Consider the following 15,030-nt stretch of genomic DNA (forward strand, 5'->3'; position numbering starts at 1 on the left):
CTATTTCTTAAGGGCTAGGAAAAGATCAGGAACTTCAGTCATATCACCATGTTGAGAAACTTATGCAAAGTAATGAGCCAAATAATGTGTACCAGATGGGATACATGAATTTTCTCCACAGGTAAGCAATAGCTAGGGAGACCAGGACCATAGGAATAACAACTCTATTCTTTTAAATGTATTTTTAAAGCAAGAGCTCACTTAGTGTCACATTTCACTAAGAGATCTGGGAAAAGTAAGCAAATGGTCAAAACTGGCTATGAAAAGAGTGGGAGAACTCTATAGCCAGCTATAATTAAAAACAAGTACTATACCATAAAGGATTAAAAATGGTCAGGAAGAGAATCAAAGCAGACAGCCTCAAAAGGCAAGTGCCTATAAGGCAGGATTGGATCTGCTTCTCCAATCATCATTTCAAAAATCATAAATGACTGTTGAGTGAGGTCTGGGGGAATTGCTTGTTGATATTAAGTAAAAGAAGAGTTCTGCCATCAATATGTGTTAAAACCAAAGGCGAGTTTGCTTAGATGGAAACAGCTTTTGACATCACTTCTGGTGCAGAACAGAGGTTCTGGGCAACATGTAAAGCATAGCTTGCAAACTTTTATCTTTTTTTATCTGCATGGACAAATTTTACCCTATTCTCTATTACTTTTATTCACTGAACTATTTCATTACAAACCCATAATTCTTGATGGAAAAAACAAAGCTTAAATTTCAATACCAAGCTGGCAAAATATGACCACTTCAAGCAACACCCAGGGCTAAACAGACCCCAACCCTGAGTGGCCCAGAGCAGATTATGGGTGTGCATTTTTTACATATTCAGGCCAGGTAGTCAGAAAATAACCTTGCTGTAGCCCAGCTTCTTGATATTTCTACCTTCACCCTCCTCTGCAGGTCAGATATACACACATTCACCCTTCACATCCTTCTTACCTAATCTTCCCTAGAAGTGCACAAGGCAAGGAGAGAAACATTGGCAGAATTTGGGATGCCACTGGGTGGGAAGTGACACCATTTCAGTTGTTCTGATTAGGAAAGGCAAACAACATCCCTTACACATAACGTTCAAGGTACATTTTGGGGACACCTCACCACTGTGCCTCCATCAGTAGAAGATGCACCTAAATTCTGAATTGGGGGTAGCTCCTTAAGCAGAGGGAATATATCAAGTCAGTCCTTGGAAGAAAGACGAGCACAAAACAGTGTCCTGAGATGAAAAATTCCTGCAACCAATGCTGTGACATGTTTTCTGAAAGTTTCTGCTCTGCTACATTTTTTGGGTGCTGGCAAATTAGCTGTACTGAAAACAGCATTCCCGCATCAGGTGCAGGGATCCAAGGCTGGAAAGTAAAATCTGTCTTTGGCACCACAACAGGGAGAACAGCTGATGGGCAGAGGGATTCAGAGGCACCATGCCAGCTCCAGAAGGTTGGAGACCAGAATGGACAATGCAAGCTGGGTCCCTGAGACGCCGCTCAGCACTTTCCCATCTGATCCTCTGCATAACCTCAGGGAGAAGAAGAAACTAGCTGGACTGAAGACAGAAATATCTGACACCATTTTGGAAGAATTATATCTACCAGAGACATGGAATAACAAAGTATTCTTCAAAATAAAAAAGTTAAACAAAACAAATACTTCAATCTCTGAAATAATATTTGACCAAATAAGGAATTCAGGAGCTATGCTCTCCTCACTTTGGAGGGAAAGGAAGCACTGGAAATGTGAGGTCTCCATACATTGGCCTAACTGCTCTTTCCTGTGTCCATGCAGAAAGCCAGTTTCTTCCATTTTATATTTGGCACTAGACTAATTACACTGCAGGAGCAGATATAGAAGGCAGCATAGAAAGAAAGGGAGACAGAAAAGGATTAGGTAGATTTTAAAGCCACATTTGGTCCTATAACAAATATTTATCATTACTCACAGAGAAAAAGCAATAGCATGAAAACCTTTAAAGTGATAGATAATAATACTGAGAAAATAGTATAAAAGACTAAAATCCAATTAAGCTCAAACTTCTGGTAAAACAGCAAGCTTCAATATGCAGCAAGAAAAGCAATAGATGACATGCTTGTGTGTCCACAGGACTGTGTATATAACATCTAAACAAATGAACACTTTACAAAGTAGTTCTCACTAACCTGCACCAGGAATATGAGAGAAGCTGAATTTATTCTTTACACTGCTGGAAAACAGAACAAGCAAATATGAAAACAACAAAGCCAGACAATATTGAGATGTTTTCTTAAATCAGTTTGAAATGTTTTTGTCTCTTTTTGTAATAACTTAAGGCCTGCTGAACACCAATCATGAAAATATTTTTTGTACAGTACAGCTAAGAGATCCTTACTTTGCAGGCTCACTTACTAATAGAACTGTAGTTTTGTTCATGGGTGAACCAAAATGCAATTCTCATGATTCTGGAAAATGAACTCCATCTCAGTGAGACCCAATATATGGAAGTTTCCAAAATCTATTCAAGAATAGATGGAGCAAGAATAAGAATTTTAAGCGTTCAATCAACCTAGCAGAAGTGATTCATGTTCCAAATTAATCTAAAGATTTAAAAATGCTTGGATTCTCTGATTTAGAGCCTTTTCATTTCTTTTAAATTTTTTTTCTTGGGGGGAGAGGGAGGAGGCACTATCAGCATTTTAAAACTCTGTGTAATAATTACTGACACAGAAAGGTTAAAAATAAAAAAATACTTTCAAATACTACAAAGGATACAAGAACTATCCAGGTCAAATAATTTCAAGATGACCACAGCCACCCATGTGTCTTTTTTTTTTTTTTTGTTCGAAAAAACAGATATTAAAAAGGATTAGAACATGAGTGGCAATACTACACTTAATATTTGTGTTTGCAAAATATTTCTATGTACACATACAGACATGTAGTCTATGTATAACTAGGGATGTTTGCTAAACAGATTTCATGCTTTCAGACCTTGCATGGACAGCAACAACACCATTTGTAGCACAACACGATTTCTGTCTCTGCACACGTGCCCCTGCAGATGTTCACTGGTGTTTTGGAGTGCCTGAGTTTGTACAAGTGGGATTCATCTTGCCTAAGTCCAAAACATCCATGGTGTACGTACCTGTGCATGCACATTAACATGCTTCACAGAGGAATCTAAATCATCTCACACTCCAGTGACAATCAGGCTGTTTTAGAGTGGAGTTCATCTCACCCAAAGCAAATATCTGAAGTCAAAACCACCACCCTTTCACCCATCTCGTCCTCTCCACTGCCTACAGATAGCTGACTAGCTCAGGCAGAATTTCAAGTTAAAGCAAGCAGACCTTGCCCCAGATGCCCAGCCCAACCTGCTCTACAAACTTGCTGCCAGGAGACACTAAGCTTTCTGAAAAAATAGATGCTTCCCAGGCAAAATCAGAAACCCACTGACATTTCAAATCTTTAAACAATTTTGAACATACTTATGTAACCTGTCCAAAATGTCATTTATGCACAGAAAACTCTAAATGTTGGGAACCTAACAAAACCTTCTATAGCAAGATGGTGAGCTCTGCATTAGGAGCCCCTTCAGCACCAAGCTGTGCCTTCCTAGTTTTACTGCATCTTTGGTACCTTTAGTTCATTCAAATATATACCAAAGGGACTTCCCAAGCTTTTTCAGCTACCTGATGGATTGTTACCAATTTCTGCATGAGGATGCCTATTATTATGGAGGAAACATATTACATTGGAGTAATTTCTGAAGAAATGGGAATTATTCTTATGTTTAAGTAGTAGCTGTTGCATCAAACACTTTAAATTACTGTGTTGAAATATGGTTTGAATACTCTCGGTATACCTTCTCTCCTAGCCAGCATGTCTTGCTGAAAGGTTGCTCATGGAATTGTTTACTTTCCAGCATGAAAGGTTATATTTTTCAGAAATTTCTTAGGAAGTCTTTCTAATTAATTAGTCTACAGTTCCCACAGTGCTTTATTGAATTCAATTCTTTTTTTTTTTTAATTAGGTGTTGTGGGTTTTTTAGCTTGGTTGGGGTTTTTTATTTGTTTTAAAAAGCTCCCAAAGCTCTCTCAGGCAGAAATATTTCTTGCTTTCTCTGCAAGAGATGCATTTTTGGATGCTTTTGCTACTGAGAAATTTTTTTGGCTCTCCAGGGGACAATTAAACAACGACAACATTGTATTCAGCCCAAAGCATAATTCTATTTTTGAAGGTTTCGTTTGACTAACATGATACTGACCACAACTTTCCATCCACAACACAATGTAATTCAAGTTCAGCCTCATGTCAGTGTGCACTGGCTCGACCCAAGTCCCAGGAGGTGCAAAAACTCCTTAGCTGGCAATGTGATTAGGTAACCAGTTCTCCTTCAGGCTGACTACATGGATGGATTCAAAGCTGCTTCTCCAACTGGTAATCAGCAAAGGTCTTAACAGGATTTAAGAAGCAAAGCCAAGCCTTGATGGGAAAGGCAAAGTGGACCAATTGCTTATCCTTGAAATGAAAAAAGAAGCCATGGGGAAAAAAGTTTGAGTGCAACTGAAAGTAAAACCCTGAGTCATGACTAATTCCTTCATTTCCAGCTATCTGTTTCCATTACCGACGCTTTGCTCCTTTTAGCCGTGTGACTCCAAACTTTCTCATTACAGAGGAAGAATTGCCCTGCACAAAGCAGAACTATAATCCTCCTTCCTGAGCTCTGAAGGGATCTGGTCAGACCTTCCCTCTGACAAATGGCAGAAACCATCACAAGAAGCAGCAGACAGCAGGGGACTAAACCCCTGGGTGCAGCATTACTGGCTAAAGGCCACTCACTGGCTGTGCTCTTTCTACATTTCCCCACCTCATTTTAACTACTTTAGGTTGTTATCTTTTTAGGCCGAGGGTCTACTGCATGGTCTCATCTCACCTTGAGCCCACAGACGTCATGTAATGAAAATAAATAATGAAAAAGCTCTAAAAATCTCTATTGTATTTAATCATCCATGGGTTTAGATTCACGGTGCTCTGTAAATCTGGAACTTGAGAAAGAAGTGAAAAAAAAAACCTGAAGTGAAGGTGTTATTTGGTTCACCTGTGTATTTAAAATACACTTGAAAAAAATGAACAGTCAAATTCAACATAAGACTTATGCACTTAATTATCCTTTCTCACATGGTGACTGATATGAAATAAACCCATATTACTTTATTCAGTTATGAAAAGAACTTAAGGAAGGAATCATTAAGACAAAGGTGACTTATATAGGCCTGCTTTTAAGGAATGATTTCCTGGGAAAATGCTCCTCAGTGCTTTTTTTCCCCATCTATAGTCCAGGGATAGCTGACTATCCCAGGGAACATTTTAGAAGTTCACTATTTACAGGAGTAATTCATACAACATCCTTAAATTAATGGCCATTCAGGACAGAGGAAAGAAAATAATACAGAGTGAAAGCAGACAGAGTTAAGCACAGAGATGCCATGCTAAAAGCCATTTGAGGGCTCCTGAATGCATATGGGATCTGCTGAGACAAAAAGCTATTGCTAGGAGTCAGTGTTGATTTCCACATTTGTGCTGCACAGACCCTGAGGATTAAGTGAAGCACGGAATTCCGGAGTCAGGTGAAGAGCAGCATCCTGAGAGCATGACACTTCTGCCTCTGTGGAGGGCAACAGCTCACAGGGCTGTAAAAAAGGCATCTTCCTCCTTTTTTATGGAGACATCATCTATGAACTGAGATTCTGTTTAATTCATTTTGGCACTTATTTCTTACCTTCCTCCTTCTGTGTCCAGCACCTCTTTCCCCCTAAAAAGATGCCTTTTGTTTTCTTTCCCTGCTGTCCTCATCCACACGATGTTTCTGCAGACGTGTGCATGAAGACAGCATTAGCTGCAAATGTATCAGTGCAACAGAGAATCTGCTTGGTACCTGCTCACCCAGCAGTGTCTCTTTCAATCTTTCTCTGCCAATAAAGGATTTTAGGGGATTGCAGGAGGTTTACTTTCTGTGCAGGAGGCTAAGAGCTGCACTGTGTAACTATAGCGACAACTACCGTGAAAGCTCTCGATTTTTATTGACACGCCTTGTAACACTCTGTGGAAAAATTTATACAATTAGAGAAACAGAAAATTAAACATCCTAAAGGCCAAAGGAAAATATTGTGGTGATCTTCATCTCCATGCATTGCTTAAATACTTCCTCGTGGCAATTTGCTTCTTTTACTGTATAGCGGTAACATTAAAATAACATTTTAAAATTCACAGTTTCAACAGTGATTTAAGCCTCCACAATGCCAAAACAGAAGATACACTTCCAATCAGCTCAGAAAACACTATAGCACATGGCTGTATTTGACAAAGATTCATCACTGGGAAACTGACACTTCATAAATGAAGAGAAGAATAAGGTGCACACATTTTTTCATAGAGTAACAAACATTTGCATAGGGATATACTGAATTATTCATCTCCGACAGACAAGACAAAAGACACATCTTTCTAAAAGGTATTTCTCTATCCAAAGGATATGCATTTTAAAGGATTTTCCTCTGCTCACAGCAGCTGAGAAGTGTGTGAAAATGATACCAAGATCCTTTGTCCCAGTCTTAAGAGTTCTGTGACTTGATAGACAAGTTTGACATTCCAAATCCAACAGAAGAGTTTCAAGCTCACAGCAAAATATGAATATGCTGCAGTCAGAAATTGCCTCAAATATCCTGGAAAGTTACCAAATCGCTTACGTCGAGCTTGAAAATGCCACCTCTAAATGTGCTTCCAAGGCCATGATCCACCGTGCTGGAAAATTGATCCTTGCTAATGGCCACCATTTATAGCCTTAACCTTTACTACATTGCTTCAGTTCTCTCCAACAGCTTAAACAATATGAATCAAAAACACTTCCAAAGATTGCAACAATTACCACCAGACTGAGAGCTAGACCTGCAAAAACCTTGACGTTATTGACAAAGTGGATTTGCATGGTCACAGGAATTGCCACTTTCGCAGTCAAGGAACGGGACCAAAACACTTTACCCCAGCTGCCAGGTCTCATTTCCTGCTCTGCTGCCACAATTTATTTCTCTCAAAAAAGCACAATAATCACAACTACTTTTTTATTTTAATCATCATCCAAAGTGAAAATATTCAATAGCAAGGTTTAGGGAAAATACTGAGCTGTTAATATAGCTCTACTGAATCTAATACTCATGCAGTACACAATGCAATCCTGGCAGCCTGGAAAGGATGAAAATGATGTGTTGCTATGGAAACAGGAAGGCACATGTTTAGGTTGCTCATCCCTGAAGAGCTGCCCCACCAATATCTTAAAGTCTGCTAATAAAATTTTAATCAACTATTAGAATAAAGTGAATTTTACCTCCTGTTGGACACCAGAATCTTGGTTTACATACTGTCAAGCTCTTTTAATGTTCCCTGCATCCAGCTATGCCCTACAACATTAAGAATTAATTTATTCACAAACAATGTTAACATGCACTTTTCTAGTTCAGCTACTTAAAATTGTTATTCCACACAGCAATAGATACCAGCTTCCCAAATTAAAATCCTGTGCATGGAGGAAGCTGCTTTTTAATTTATTAATCGATATGCCCTACCTCCTCCCCCTTCAAAAAAAAGCAACCACATGAACTCAATAAATCAGGTCTTTGATTATTACTGGCTTAAGACCATTGACAGGGGATATGCCCATTAAGAATGTGACAATTAGCCCAGTGCCAGTGTTGTCACTCACCAGACACACTAAACATCTGCTGCTTCCTAGAAATTATAGCTTCCATACAACCATAACATACCTGCAGACAGATCTTTCAAAACACTGGGACTTACAAAGTAAAAATGCATTTCCAGACAGCCAAACAGAAAACAGGCCAAGTTATTTGCTGGCAAATCTCCACTTATTTCACTATTATCATAGCAGAGCATCTGGCTCCAAACATGCAGCCACTAATTATCTGTACAGTTAACTATGTCAGTACACTTATTTGTTATTATACTGGGAAATCAATAAGCAAGACTTGGTTAATGCTACTACTAATCTATTAAATCATTCTTTATAAATAACTAAGGACAATGTTAAGATTACCAGTACAGTAATAAACAGTTAACAAGCTCTCTATTCTGGATCACAAAACAGCAAAGCAAAGCTGAAAAGACAAGAAATCCATACTGTGAACGAACAGGTGCAGTTTTTTGTTTGGTTTTTTTTTCTCTAATGTAGTTGTGGTTTAACTCAGCAGGCATTCCCTCACTGCCCCCCAGTGGGATGGGAAAGAGCACTGAAAACTTGTGTCATGAGATAAAGACAGCTTGATAGGACAAAAAAGGAGGAAAGAATAATAATAATAATAATAATAATAACAATAATAGAAGAATACACAAAAACAAGTGATGTACAATACAAGTGTACAATGTACAATACCACCCCCCAGCTGATGCCCAGGCAGTCCCCTAAGCAGCAGCAGCTCCCCTCCCAAATTTTTGCTCAGAATGATGCCATATGGTATGAAATATCCTTGTGACCAGTTTGGGCTGGCTGTCCCTGGCCATGGCCCCTCCCAGCTCCTTATGCCCCCTCTCCCAGCCCACTCAAAAGAACTAAATCCTCAGTGTGTTATCAACATTTTTCTCATCTGAAATCCAAAACACACCACTTCACCAGCTACTGGAAGAAAATTCACTATCCCAGCTGAAACCGTGACGAGAGTCATACATTATAAATTATTATCTTAAAATTTTAATTAATTTCCATTCATGTATACAATATTCCTCTGTTTCAGCATTCCTGGTAGGACTCCAGTGGTTCAGTCAGACAAGTCATTCAGGAAGAAAACCAACTCTCAGACCTACCAACCATAAATCTTTACTGCACTGAGATCTTGAATCAGAATATTAGAAGTACCAATGTCAGAAGAGATATGAGTGACAGCAGGAACAATATGTCCTTTAAAGAGGCCAGACTTATCTGGTTTCAGCTTCAGAGATATCAAGCAGGGGTGATTTTCCACACTCTGCTCCCAGAACACACCAGCACTGTCAAGAATATGGCTGTCTGTATCCACTGTTATACTCAGGATTCAAGTGTTCTAAAAAAACCTTGACACTAATCTCCTGATCAACTGTACAAGATTTTTAAGGTGTTGGTTATTTTTAAACTAAACTTGAAAGACACTGATTTCCTCCAACAACACTCCCATTTCCTTTTCCTGGCTTTGTAATTAACATGAAGACATAATAACTGCAGGCACAGCCCTCCCCCAAACCAGGATCCCACTGTGTAAGCATTACGCAGTAGCTATATTTCCTCTTCCCCTAAGGTATCCACTGTGATATTTTAAAAGATTTATTTGCTTACAGCTAAACAGATGATATTTACTCACATTACAAAACTCCTGTCATATAACTCCAGCATTATTTAACCACCTTCTCTTAGGAGACAACCGAGGACAGCAGGTCAGGACAGTCACACGCTGTCTGGAAAGGCTCTCACAAAGCACACGCACATTGTCCCTTCTCCAACCATGCAAAAATAACCTGAACAAAACCATTATCCAGTTTCATCAGCAGTGCAATATACAACCAAATTTCTGAGTGTTTTGCTAAATAAGTATGTTCATCTACCCCTTCAGCAATAAAAACCAGGATCTCAGCAGTACAGCAGTTCCCCTTGGCTCAGAAGGTCAATATGACAGTGCTTCGTTCCTGTTACTTTTTAAAGGTTTAGCTGCTGCCTGGGCATCTCCACTGGCTACCAAACTATTTCCTTCCACCCAGGCATCTGTCTCTCCAAAATTTTGGAGACAAACAGCCTATGGGAAAGTGAGAATGACATAGTGACATTTGGAGTACAGTGCCCCCAGCCTCCCTTCCTCATGAAAGTTCTTTTTAGTTGTGACACTTTAGCTAATTTATATCAATTGCCTGAAAGCCAGCGTGGCCTCACCACTCTCCTTTTTTCCATGTCTGTATTTTAAACCCAACTTATTGTTCAGAACTTTCATGGATCCCATGCAAGAACAGCTTCAGGACATGGAACAACTCAGTCTGGACCTCTGGAGATCATCTACTTAACCTCTCTGCTTGAGTGCCTACTACTACAACTACTCCCATGCCTTGAAATTTCTGCACTGCTATCTTACACTTTGCACCAGGCACAGTACCCAGAGAGACAGCTGGATACAACTGGGTACTCTGAGGCAGCTTGAGGTTTGCTCATCTCAAACAAATTTCCCATTTTTCCAAACTTGTGGGATCTTGCTTTTCCTCCACTCACACTTCTCTCCAGACAAAAATTCTCATTCTTTGCTGAGAAACTCAATGTTACTCTGCAAAAAATCCTATGCACTAGCCAGCTCCAAAATAGTGCAATTTTCAAAAAGGGTTGGATTTTCAGTTTTTTTCTTTACTTTAAAAAGCACACATCAAGCTACTTTCTGCAGATGGAGTAAAACGTACCATGTGAATATGCCAGATTGGCTTTCTCATTGGACACTGAAGGGTTGCTATGATTCAGACATTATGCTTTAATATTTAAACTTCCACAAGCTGCAGATATGCTGATATAAGAACAAACGTCAGAAGGCTGACGTTTCTGAGATCCAACTCACAAAAAGGTCGACAACACACTCTGAAATTAGGTTCTGTTTCTGTCCATTGGAATTTGACAGATTTCAGCCACTTGGGTAAGAAAAGATTGCCAAAGAGGAATCCAGCACTACAGTGCAGCTTTCAAACACTCATGAGGAGAGACTATACTCTCATTTCCTTTGTCCTTACTGGGAGGCGTAAGAAATAGCAAATTGCTTTATTTATATACATTGGGCCTCTTGGTTCCTTTGCTTCCAAAGTCCTCTTTTTACACAGATCCACATTTATTTACTGCTTAAATTTTGCAATAGTACCAATACTTCTCAACTCCCCACCAGAAATTTACTCTGCAGTGTTATTTTTGCCTTCTCTAAAATTTGGCAGACTTGTCAAACTAGGAGATTTCACAAGCTCCCTATAGCTAAGGGCATCAGAACCATGAGGCCTCAATGTGTTTGGGTTTGATTTGGGTTGGGGGTGGTTATTTTTCCTTTTTTTCTTGATGATAGGACCCTTTATGCTGATTCTAGCCTTAAATACTGCATCCTGAGCAGCACGACAACTGGGGAAATCAAGATCTACAGTGTCAGCCACTTACATGTGTTCTCACGTAGTCACCATCTGTTTGGTAGTCCCAGAAGTCAGCAGCTCCTATCACAAAAAGCACTGTCATATTAAACACCCTGCTGACACAGAGACCACAGAGTGAGGGACTGAGCCTTGCTGGCTGCTGAGCCATCAGGTTATGGCCTCAAAATGTACCAGCACAGAAGCTCTAAGTTATGGTCTTTCAAGGTCTTTCCCTCCTCTTCCTTCTCCCAGCTACATGCTTCGCGCTGATGATGAAACTGCTGCAGCTCACATTGTATAAGTTTCCTAAATAATTGCAATTTTACAAGCTTGCAAGTCTGCAAACATCTCTTATTGCAAGACATGTTGAGAGAATGAAAAAAAATCCACTGAAACAAAGGTTACAGTGCTTGTCAAAATAAGCCATTTGTCCTTCATTCAGTGAAGTGCCCAATGGTTAGGTGAGTTAGAGGACCAGGGAAGCATTTTGAAAGGCTGAAAGGATTGTCTCCTGGGCTCCTACAGAGGAGCAATCCAAACTCTGCCATGTGGTAGGATGCAGTTTGCTTTCCATGGCTTAACTCTCCTAAGCACATGTGAGTGGGGAAGCTCCGGCCTTGATATCTCATCCATTTCCAAGGTCTTAAACAATAGACTGAGCTCTTCAAGACCATATTGCTTAAGCCCTGGTACTGAGAGAAAAAAAATCTTCATGTCCAACCTATCACTACACGACCATAACGTGTAGTCCCAGTGAAGGACTTGGGACTGTGACCTGCAAAACACAGTCAGAAAAATTTCTGTCATCTCCAACAGGAAAAGGCACAAGCTCAAAAGGGATAACCTGTTCACTCCTACATATATACACACATACACATAACATGTAAGTATAGGTTGAAATCAAAACATGGACATATCAAACCATTACTCCTTGGTATACATCTTATTTGCCTTAAAAGAAACCAGAAATTCTTCACATCCGTGTTATTTGTAGGATTTTAGGCTTCATCTTATTGTGTCAATTTGTTTCCCAGGAATAAGAGATCCTGACAACCTCCAGCTTCATGCTTGGGTTGATCTTGCCAGCAGAGATGATGATGATGTAGCATTTGCATTCTGTAATTCCCTTCAGCAGATAAGTAGATTTCTGTTTTTACAGAAATACACCAATTATTTTAATGCTATGTATACATATACATTTTTTTCTAAGGCTGGTTCTGAAACACTTAAATCTGCTCATAAACATAGAATGAATTTTTTTCTAGGCACAGAGTTCCTTTTCTAGCAACGACTATTTGAAAGCTGAATTGTGAAGTCCCCTTCTTCCCTTCTCCCTTTCCAGCCTCACAAAGGGAGCATGGTAGAGCACTTTGCTCATGGAGGTATCACTGAATATAATTGTTCCAGTAACAAGAAGCTTGTTTCCCAAAAAAAGTAGCCCAGCAACAGAAGTGTCGGCATGGAGACACAAGCAGAGAATCCTGGAAAAGCCTCCGAGATTGTTCTGCCAAGTTCCACACTTTGATCACTGAGCTCTCAGCTCCCAAGATGACCATGACAGCAAACACTTCAAGCAGTGCCAACCTGCTGTGACCCAAAGGTCACATCAGAGCAGTACTAACAGTACTGAAATACTAACAGTATTTCTCTTTTGGTAGCACCAAAAGGGCCCCTGATGGGAATACCAGACACTGCAGCGCCCTATGTTCTCAACACCCTGTTGTTCAGTACATTGAATAACAATGGCTGATAATTAGTGATTGAGAACCCACTTCCTTGTTAATACAGCAAGAAAGCCACTGCATGTCACCCTGACACAAGGGCTGGGTCGCCAAGGGGCTCGGGCCAGGTGGAGCCCACCAGAGGAATTGTGTCATGTTTCTCCAAAGGCAGCCCTTTGACACGAGATCTGTCACTGCCTCGAGCACTGGCCTGCCCTCCACACATGGCTGCACTGCCCTCAGGTAAATCCAGCCTTGTTCTTGGAACTCCTTTCTAGGCTGCACAAAGCAGCATCATCAGAGACTGCCGGACCCAAAGATGAAGCCACCCAAGGGTAGGCAACCATGGACACTGCAGGATTAGGGGCAGAACAGCAACACACTCAGACCTCCCTGGCTGGAGAGACACACACAGGACTGGCTGTGAGCAAGAAGCAGTTTAACAATGTAATATCAGCTCAGAGCAGCAGCAGGAGATGAGCAGCCTTCCTTCACACCGCAGGGGATCAGAGATAAATCAGAAAATGGAGACAGATTCAATTTAATATAGCAAATTAAAGGGAAACCAAGAGAAAAAATTGGGTCAATCTGGTATGCACATGGCATTCTCATTGATGAAACAAGTAGACAACAAGATTTTTACAGAGGTCTCCAGAAATGAGCAGCACCCAGAAGCTCAGCAGATGGCCTTGAAAAAATGGCCTGTTCACTTCAGAGTCCCACTGGGAGCTGAGCCCTTTCAAAATAACTGGAACAGTCCCTAGATATCAAGCAACCACCAGCAAAGGAGGTGAATTTGCTTTCACAGCATTTCCTCTGGTTCATTCCAAGTTTTCCCTACTCATTTGTGTATTTCCAATTAAAATACCATTCTTATTTTCCTAACTGGTTCCCCAGTTAGCAGCAGGGGAGGAAAAGCATAAAAACAAAAGCTCTCAGTGACACAGCCTCAGAAATGCACCCAAATGTGCAGCTCCAGGGCTCTGACACAGCAGGGCTGAACAAGCTGCTGACGTCCCAAGGACAGGGGGGGTACATGGGGCTGTGTATTTGTATTCCCTGCCACCACCTGGGCCTGGCCGTCCTCCTTGCTCCCCCAAGCACAGACATCATCTCATCATCAGGGAGATGACCTGTGAGCTGACTGCATTGCAGCCTGCACTGCCTGGGCATCGAGCCGAAGGTAGGGAAACAACACAGAGCAGAGCGACACCAACACCAGACATGTTCAGCTCCTGACATGCCTGCCTGTTGAGACACACTCTGCTCCTCTAAGGAGTCAGCAGCAGATGCATAATGCTGCTGCAACCTCCAGAAACATCCCTTGTCTCTGCTGTGTGTATAGAGCCAGAGTGCAGGCTCATTTTCACTTCCAAAAAGATTCACGAAGGAAAAGAAACAGATGTATTGGTAGCAAAGTATTTTCCTGTGCCCACTACAAATCTGGTATCTCCCACTGACCACAAATACAGACAAGAGTGCTTGGGAGAGAGAGGATAAGCCTTTGCAAACAGTCTAATTTTCATTTGGAAGTGAAGGGAGCACTCGTTGAGAAAAAAGGCAGAGGAGACAAAAATCAGAGATGGTGAAAGCGCATTCATAAAGGGCACGAGGAAAAGGGGGGAGGAAATCAATCACAAGAAAAGACAAGATCAAACAGCAGCACACCAGTAACAGCAGTATTTCCTCGGGAAAAAAAGCTGCAGGATGAAGAGGCAGCACAGCACCACGCTGTGAGGAGTGCTGCTCTCCTCACCCACTGCATAGAGAGAGTTGTTCTTTCTCCATAGCAACAAGATACTTAAAAGCCAATCTGGAGACTGAAGACCAGCTCAAAAACAAAACACAACATGTATCAATTTATTATCTCTATTTTAAGCCTCAGCTGGGAAGTACACAGGATAGCATTTGTTTAGCCTGAGGAAGCATCTTCATGGAAAGCTCTCTCCTCCCTTTATACCTCCCTGCCTCAGAAGCAGCCCTCGGTGTGGAGCAAACTGTAGCACTTTGCATGGCCCCTGCTCCCTGCTAATGCCAAAGACATCAGGCACAAACACAGCCCGAGGTGCTCACAGCTGGAGCTATCCACTGCTGCCTTTTGCACGGACTGCAGGCAGGCATCCATACCTCCAAACTCTTCTCACAGGACGCGGGGAGTGGG

The 15,030-nt window shown here is 41.0% G+C and overlaps 1 protein-coding gene across 1 annotated transcript in view; it reads right to left on the bottom strand.

Moving 5' to 3' along the window:
* Positions 1–15,030, bottom strand: part of SERGEF (secretion regulating guanine nucleotide exchange factor) — a 141,937-nt gene that overhangs the window by 11,292 nt on the left and 115,615 nt on the right. The gene's annotated exons all lie outside the window — the stretch shown is intronic.

Source organism: Agelaius phoeniceus, chromosome 6, assembly GCF_051311805.1.
Source record: "Agelaius phoeniceus isolate bAgePho1 chromosome 6, bAgePho1.hap1, whole genome shotgun sequence".
NCBI classification, from domain to species: Eukaryota; Metazoa; Chordata; class Aves; order Passeriformes; family Icteridae; genus Agelaius; species Agelaius phoeniceus.